The sequence below is a fragment of the Phoenix dactylifera genome, chromosome 7 (assembly GCF_051530095.1).
Source record: "Phoenix dactylifera cultivar Ajwa chromosome 7, Ajwa_hap1_PhDact_Kaust_v1.1, whole genome shotgun sequence".
Taxonomy (NCBI): Eukaryota; Viridiplantae; Streptophyta; class Magnoliopsida; order Arecales; family Arecaceae; genus Phoenix; species Phoenix dactylifera.
In genome coordinates, this window is record NC_143196.1 from 10,335,602 (window position 1) to 10,342,606 (window position 7,005).

Here is a 7,005-nt window from a genome sequence, read left to right on the forward strand (position 1 = left end):
CCTGCACTGACAGCACATGGGATGGATTTGGCACATATTTCCGGAGCATAGATACATGAAATACTGAATGCACATGACTGAGGTTTGGAGGCAGTGCTAATCTGTAAGATACAGTGCCAACCTTGTCTAATATCTCAAAGGGGCCAATGTATCTAGGACTAAGCTTGCCTCTCTTTCCAAACCTCATTATTCCTTTCATAGGAGAGATCTTTAGGAACACATGATTTCCCGTGCCAAACTGCACATCTCTCCTTCTGACATCTGCGTAGCTCTTCTGCCTACTAAACACTCTCCTCAACCTTTCTTGTATCACTAACACCTTTTCTGATCAGTGCATCTACCACAACATTAGCTTTTCTCGGATGTGAGTAGAGCAGCAATACTACCAGAAGTTTTTCAACTCGGTGTATCTACCTCAACATTAGCTTTTTTCGGAGAGTAGTGTATAGACAAGGCATAATTTTTCTCAATTCCAATCATCTTTCCTGTCTCATATTGAGTAGCTTCTAGGTAAGCAGGTATTTTAAAGACTTCTTCTTCTTCTTCTTCTTCTTCTTCTTTTTCTTCTTCTTCTCTTCTTTTTCTTCTTCTTCTTCTCTTTTTTCCTCTCTCTGTGTTTCCACCGCCTGAGACTTCCCCTCTCTGTCTCTCGGTTTCATTCCAAAAGCCACCGTAAACCCCCCTTTAAATCACATCAAAGCACTATTCACCCTTTGTTTAATATTATTAAATTCCCATTTTGCCCTTGCCACTTCGATATATCTGCAATTATGCCATTATCTTTTGATTCCTTCCCATTTTGCCCCTAACACTTCAATGCATCTACTATTATGCCATTAATTTTTGAGTCCTTCCAATTTTACCCCTTATATCAATTTTAAAGGACTATTCTATCCCTTTTTTATATAAAAAAAAATTGGGGTTATTATAGTTTCACTTCCAGTGATGGAGATCACAAGGTCTGCAAGCTGCAAAGGTCCATCTATGGACTAAAGCAAGCATCTCGAAGTTGGAACACTCGTTTCGATGACACAATCAAAACGTTTGATTTCATCAAAAACGAAGAGGAACCGTGTGTTTACAAAAGGGTTAGTGGGAGTACTGTCATTTTTCTTGCACTGTACGTAGATGACATCCTCCTGATAGGGAATGATATTCCTATGCTAACCTCGGTCAAGTTCTGGTTGTCAAAAAGGTTCTCCATGAAAGACCTTGGGGAAGCATCCTATATTTTGGGAATAAAGGTCTATAGAGATACATCTAAAAGGATGCTTGGCCTATCACAGAAGATGTACATAGAGGAAGTGCTGAAAAGGTTCAGCATGGAAAACTCTAAAAGGGGTCTATTACCCCTAAGGCATGGAATTAATCTCTCCAAGAAGATGTGCCCCAACACATCTGAAGAGATTCAACGCATGAGCAAGATCCCCTATGCATCAGCAATAGGGAGCCTCATGTATGCCATGCTATGTACATGACTTGATATAGTACATGCTGTGAATGTCACGAGCATATGTCAATCATATCCAGGCAAAAAGCACTGGATAGCTGTGAAGAACAGTCTTAAGTACTTGAGAAGAACTAAGGACATGTTCTTGGTCTTTGAGAGAAGATCAGAGTTGAAGGTAGAAGGATGCACACATATTGATGATAAAAAGTCTACATCAGAATATGTGCAATGGTGGTTCAGTAAATTGGAAGAGTTCCAAACAACCGATCATTATAGATTCTACCTTAAAAGCTGAATGTTAAGCCGTATCTAAGGGTGCAGTAGAAACCTTCTGGTTAAAAGTTCATTGCAGAGTTAGGTGTAATGTCATTAGTGTTGGGAACCCGCCCATGCCGCTGATATTTCAAAAAAAGTCAGATGGCAGCGGAAGAGGCATGTGCGGGATCGACGTTCATCGCATGAACGTTGTTTTATGAACCGTTCGTAGTTAGGCAAGAATTAAAAACTTTTAAATACATTAGAAGATCAGATCTTCACCTTGTACGGGTAGATGATCACCACAAACTGAAGTTCGTGGTCTAGGATGAAGGTTCGCTTGAAGCCGTTCAAGTGTCCGGCCTCTACGGGTATCCACACGAAGCAGTGATTCGATCAAAGCTCTCTAGTCTTCCCGGGGTGCTAGTTCCCTTGCAAAAACTTCTTTTGATGGCTGATTTTCTCTCTTTCTATCAACCCTTGATTGTGCTTGAGAGGAGGAAGAAGAAGGATGAAGAAGAGGAAGAAGAAGAATCCCCACGCAGCCTTCTTTTCTTCCCTGCGTTGGAACCAAGGAAGGAGGCCAAGGAGAGGTGCACGCCTCTTCTTCTTTTCCCCTTGCTGATGGCGGCTGAACCAAGGAAGGGAGAGGGGTGGCCACGGATTGGAAGAGGAGAGGGAGAGCTCTTGTTGGGTGCCGACCCCCTTTGCCCCTTTTTATAACCATCTAGGGCTCCTACAATCTAGGAGCCCTAGAGTTATTTCCTAAGAGGGGCTCTCTTCTCCCTTCTCCACATGAAAAAGGGAGGGGCATATCCCCCTCCTCATGGTAAACCCTAATCCACATTAAGTAGGGTTTGAAATGCCCTAATGTGGTCAAGTCTTAATCCAATTAGGTTTAGTCCAAGGGTGAACCAATTAGGATCCAATCTAGGTAAGTCCTAATCCAATTAGAACTTAAATCAATTTTGACTCAATTGAACTCTTCAAGCCTAATCCAATTAGGAGTCTTATTGATTCATTAGATTAATAATTAATTGTGACTTAAGAAACCCTAATCCAAATTAGGACATATTTAATTTTAGTCCTAATCCAATTAGGACTCTATTTGAATCCGAAGTCCTAATCCGATTAGGACTCTAGGAATCCTACTCCAAGTAGGAATCCAATTTTGATTCAAAACTCCTAATCTCATTAGGATTGCAGGAATCCTATTCCAAGTAGGAATCCCAGTCCTACTCCAACTAGGATTCCCAGTCCTAATCCAATTAGGACTCTAGGAATCCTACTCGAAGTAGGACTCATGTTTCAAGTCCAATTAATTAATTCCCTTTCCTTCTTCAACTTCTTATCAATCGAATTGATTACTCGTGATTCATAATCACTTTTCAACCATCGGATCGGTCAATACTTCTAGTGTGTGTGACCCCATAGGTTCTATTCTGACTGGTAGTGAGATATATTGTGATCTCTATCACTATATCATTGAAAACTCCTTTCAATGGGTTGGAACGATTCCAACTCAACTCATTAGGATTTATCGATCATCGAGATAATCCCTGTGAGTCCCACCATCCACCAGTGACACCTAGCAGCATGTAGTAGCTACCCAGTAGAATGGAATGATGAACCTCTAGGTGCAGTTAACGTGTGATACAGTCCTACTATCGTGGATCCCTACAGAACGGAGGTCATGGACAACTCGTCAAACCCCATCGTCTGTCATATGTCAAGATTTATTCGACTTGAGTTTGATAGTGGAAAACTCTTTTTCCACTTTATATTACTGCCCTGGCCAAGGTCTTAGAACTCAGTCTAACAAATCACATAGGATCACTCCTCTTCTATCAAGGTCGATAGATTCCTTATAGGTGCATACCCTACTCCTACAGTGAACTTACTGCAGCCAATCTACACTGCATGAACCCATATGGCTAGAGACCATGTATGTGTGCAGTCAAACTACAATAACCTCACTGTGAGTAGCCGAAGCACCGCAGGTCAAAGGACCAGTCACACTACTGCAACATCAAGCAAGTTACTGACGAGTGGATAGACATCCAAGTGACTTCTTGTCTTGGTCACGCTCAGTACCCTTGTTCTCTAACAAGCATCTGCACTATCACTTCAGTGTCCCTACACTGTGGACTCAAGTCTCGTCCATCCAGAAGGAAAGTGATCTGTGCACTGATCGGATCGATCACCGTCCTCGTGATGATCCATTGATCAGGAGCATTTAGAAATTAATCACCAATGATACATGGCTCAAATTCTCAACTCTTGAAAATATGTATCATCATCTTATTAATTCCTTGGACGATTCATAGACACATAAATAATATGAATGAAAAGATGCCTTTTATTTATTCAATAATAAACAGTCAAGTACAAAATTATGTCCCTAGAATCAACAATGTGTCAGCCGAATTGGCTTCTAGGGCATACATCTAACAATCTCCCACTTGTACTAAAGCCAATTGGTCATATATCTTAGGCCCATCTTCTCAAGGTGGGCTTCAGTCTTTTGCTGACTCAGCTGCTTAGTGAACGGGTCTGCCACGTTATCCGCGGAGTCTACTCTCTGCACCTCTACATATTTCTTCTCAACATAGTCGCGTATGAGATGGAAGCGCCGCTCTATATGCTTAGACTTCTGATGAGACCTTGGCTCCTTAGCAAGGGCTATGGCGCCATTATTGTCGCAGTAGAGTGTTATGGCATCTGATGTCATCACGTCCAACTCTGCAATGAATTTCTTGAACCAGAAGCCTTCCTTAGCAGCTTCAGAGGCGGCGATGTATTCAGCTTCCATAGTAGAATCAGCAATGATCGGTTGTTTAGAACTCTTCCAATTCACCGTACCACCATTGCACAAGAACACATATCCAGATGTTGACTTCCTGTTATCGACATCAGTCATGAAGTCTGAATCTGTGTACCCTTCTACCTTTAACTCTGATGATCCTCCAAAAACTAAGAATAAATCTTTAGTTCTTCTCAAGTACTTAAGAATATTCTTCACAGCTGTCCAGTGTTCTTCACCTGGATTCGACTGATATCTGCTTGTGACACTCACAGCAAGAGCTATATCAGGTCGTGTACACAGCATGGCATACATGAGGCTTCCTATTGCCGATGCATAGGGAATCTTGCTCATGCGTTGAATCTCTTCAGATGTGTTGGGGCACATCTTCTTGGAGAGATGAATTCCAAGCCTAAGGGGTAAGAGACCCCTCTTGGAGTTTTCCATGCTGAACTTCTTCAGCACCTCCTCTATGTACATCTTCTGTGAAAGGCCAAGCATCCTTTTAGATCTATCTCTATAGACCTTTATTCCCAAAATATAGGATGCTTCCTCAAGGTCTTTCATGGAGAATTCTTTTGACAACCAGACTTTGACCGAGGTTAGCATGGGAATATCATTCCCTATTAGTAGGATGTCGTCTACGTACAATACGAGAAATACGACAGCGCTCCCACTAACCTTTTTGTAAACACACGGCTCCTCTTCGTTTTTGATGAAATCAAACGTTTTGATTGCGTCATCGAAACGAGTGTTCCAACTCCGAGAGGCTTGCTTTAGTCCATAGATGGACCTTTGCAGCTTGCAGACCTTGCGATCTCCATCACTGGAAGTGAAACCCAGAGGCTGTTCCATATAGATATCTTCATCAAGATATCCATTCAGGAAAGCAGTTTTCACATCCATCTGCCAGATTTCATAATCATGAAATGCTGCAATGGCAAGCAGTGTTCGGATGGATTTCAGCATGGCTACAGGTGAAAAGATCTCCTGATAGTCAATGCCTTCGCGTTGACTATACCCTTTCGCCACCAGCCTTGCCTTAAAGGTCTCTACCTTTTCATCCGGACCTATTTTCCTTTTGTAGATCCATTTACATCCAATAGGTACAATACCTTCTGGTGGATCTACTAAGGTCCAGACTTGGTTGGAATGCATGGAGTCTAACTCTGACTTCATGGCTTCCAGCCATTTCTCGGAATCGATATCAGATTCGCCTCGTTGTAGGTTTTGGGATCCTGTATGTGATCCCTATCTCCCACTAGGAACATTTCCTCGGTATCCTCTTCTAGTATACCTAAGTATCTATCGGGAGGATGGGAGACCCTACTAGATCTACGAGGTGGTCGAGGGACATCGTGTACTGGCTCTTTATGAATGGGTTCTATAGGATCCATGACTCGTTGCTTTTCAGAGACTTTCTCTTCAAGCTCAATTTTTCTCCCACTGCCTCTATCAAGGATAAACTGATTTTCCAAGAAGATGGCATGACGGCTCACAAACACATTGTGATCCTCTGAGATGAAAAAATTGTATCCCTAATGACTCTTTAGGATATCCTATAAAACGAGCACTTATGGTCCTAGCCTCTAACTTGTCTGCTTGTAGTCTCTTGACGTGGGCCGGACATCCCCAAATCTTGAGATGACCAAGACTTGGTTTCTTACCATGCCATATCTCATACAGTGTGGTAGGAACTGATTTAGGGGGAACTCTATTCAATAAATAAATCGCTGTGAGTAAGGCATCTCCCCAAAGGAACATAGGTAAATCAGTGAAGCTCATCATGGACCTGACCATGTCCAACAGGGTCCGATTCCTCCTCTCTAACACCCCGTTGAGTTGAGGTGTACCCGGAGGTGTCCATTGTGAGACTATGCCGTTTTCTTTGAGATAGTCCCGGAATTTCCCACTAAGGTATTCTCCTCCTCGATCTGATCGAAGAGCCTTAAGAGGTTTTCCAGTTTGTTTTTCTACTTCATTCTTGAACTCTTTGAACTTTTCAAAAGATTCAGACTTGTGTCTCATAAGATACACATACCCATACCGTGAATAATCATCGGTAAAGGTAATGAAGTAAGAATAACGTCCCCTGGCTAGCACATCGAATGGGCCACATACATCTGTATGTACTAGGGTAAGTATTTCAGTGGTCCTCTCTCCATGTCCTACAAAGGGCAGTCTAGCCATTTTTCCTTGAAGACAGGACTCGCAAACTGGATATGACTCGGAAGTCAATGAGCCTAAAAGCCCATCTTTATCTATTTTGTTCATTCTGTCTTCTCCAATATGGCCAAGTCTGAGGTGCCACAAATATCTTTGGTTTATCTCATCTCTGGATTTTTTTGGGACCTTTGGCACTCACTTCTTGCTCGGTAACATTTACAGATACATCCATATGTAAATGATAGAGACTGTCGATCATGAAACCACGTGCGACTATTTTATTTCTCAAATAAATAGAACAGCAGTCTTTGTCAAATGTAAAAACATGACC